Below are 1,991 nucleotides of genomic sequence, written 5' to 3'. Positions count from 1 at the left end.
TGGATTTCAGTGAAATGCCCATCAGAAAACCGCAAAAAGAGGTCTAAATGTCCTCTCTGACTCTGCACTGCTTTCTCAACAGCCTTCACTAGTAAATAATGCAATGGACTTTCAGACTGAAGCTCACAGTAAAGTCTGACCTTATTTTGTGTTTCTTCAAAGAAAAACTGAAGCTCCTCCATGTTCTTGCACAGGTAACAGAGGAACACATGCACTGCAGCAAGAAACTCTTGAACACTCAGATGCACAAAACAGAAGACCTTCACCTGGTGAAGTCCAGCCTCTTGCTGAAAGATCTCAGTCAGCATTCCTGTTGACTCAAAGTCGCTTACATCAATATCACATGCTTCCAGATCTTTCTCGTTAGAAAAACAATATTTCCTTCTTTAGTTGTTTCAAACGCTAGCTTGGCTAAATTCAAAATCATTTGTTTTATTGGAATCTAGGAGCTTGGTACGGACCCTTTCTGTTTTTCTGTCATACTTCTGGTTCTTCATGTTCATCTGTATCAGCAGGAAATGGATGTACATTTCAGTGAGTGTTGTGTTGATGTCCTGTGCGTTGTTCCCAATAGGGATGTCTTGAAGAACAGTGGCTGTGATCCAACAGAACACGGGAATGTAGCACATGATATAGAGACTTCGAGATTTCTTAATGTGTGAGATCATTCTGGAGGCCTGAGTTTTCATCTTTGATTCTCTTTCTGAAGTACTCCTGCTTCTGCTGGTCAGTGAATCCTCGCACCTCTGTGAACAACCCGACATACTCAGGAGGGATCTGATTGGCTGCTGCTGGTCGTGATGTCACCCAGATGAGCGCTGATGGAAGCAGAGTCCCATTCACCAGACTTGTAAACAGTTCATCTACAGAAGATCGCTCCTCAACACTCGTCACCATTCCACTTTCAAAATCCAGTCGACTCTCATCCAGTCGACTCTCATCCAGTCCATCAAAGATAAATGCAAGCGTACATTTTATATACCTTATTTATCTTTGTTGTTTCCAGGTCCTGCATTTTCAGGATTAAACTTCTGTAGAAACTCATGCAGACTGATCTCTCTGTTTTTAATGCAGTTAATCTTTCGGAACGGAAGCAGAAACACACAGTCAATATTGTCATTGGATTTTCCTTCTGCCCAGTCAAGAATGAACTTGTGCACTGAGACAGTTTTTTTCCAATGCCAATGCGATGCCTTTGGTCAGCACAATCTTTTTCTTATTATTTTTGTTCAGACTAAATACATCATTGCATTTGATTGACCTGTTCTGTGATTTACAGATTTTAATGGCATCATCAAATCTGCAGAACCTCATGTTCATGATTGACTTTTTCAGTATCCCCTCCGTAATGAAGAGTTCTGTGAAAACATTCTTCAGATGTTCTTCCTTTTCTTTTTTACCCTCAAATATGTGTTCTACTTTCTCCTTCATTTTCATTTTGTGAGTTTTCAAGAATTCCTGCAGCCAGAAATCAACTTGTATGGAAAAATATAAATAAAAGGGAAAAGGTGGGAATAAAACAACATCAGAAAATTAAACACAAAGGTTTATCACATTGGCATGACTGTCATCAAAATCAAGTATTGCAGAAATATGGTATGCAAATACATAGTACTGAAAGCAATTCTGTACTGAAATCAATATACATCAAACATGCTAAAATCATCTCTAAAACCCAATGTAAGACATGACCTAAGATGGTTCACCTTTTTCTCTCGTGGGTTTCTCAGCTGCCTCTAATGAAGAATAAGAAAAAAGAATAAGAAAATATAGGACTACAAGGTATCGATGTAACCTGAACAGTAGCTTTAATATATATACATTACTGTTTGTAAAAGTTTTGGCATCACTATATATATTTTTTTTTTCTTTTTTAAAGAAATTGATCTTTTTTGTTCAGCAAGGATGCATTATTGATCAAGAAACTACATTTATAAATTTACAAAAGATTTATACTTTAAATAAATGCCGTTCCTCAAACTTTGTTCATC

The 1,991-nt window shown here is 37.5% G+C and overlaps 1 long non-coding RNA gene across 1 annotated transcript; it reads right to left on the bottom strand.

Moving 5' to 3' along the window:
- Positions 1–469: 469 nt before the first annotated feature.
- LOC109067322 lies at positions 470–1,743 on the bottom strand. Its single transcript, XR_006161359.1, has 2 exons — positions 1,707–1,743; positions 470–1,475 (listed from the first exon to the last, which is right to left on the bottom strand). It is a non-coding gene; the product is annotated as an uncharacterized LOC109067322 (long non-coding RNA).
- Positions 1,744–1,991: the final 248 nt, after the last annotated feature.

This window comes from Cyprinus carpio, chromosome A2 (assembly GCF_018340385.1).
Source record: "Cyprinus carpio isolate SPL01 chromosome A2, ASM1834038v1, whole genome shotgun sequence".
NCBI lineage: Eukaryota > Metazoa > Chordata > Actinopteri > Cypriniformes > Cyprinidae > Cyprinus > Cyprinus carpio.
Note: the sequence above shows the minus strand (reverse complement) of the source record. Positions and strands in the feature narration are given on the sequence as shown.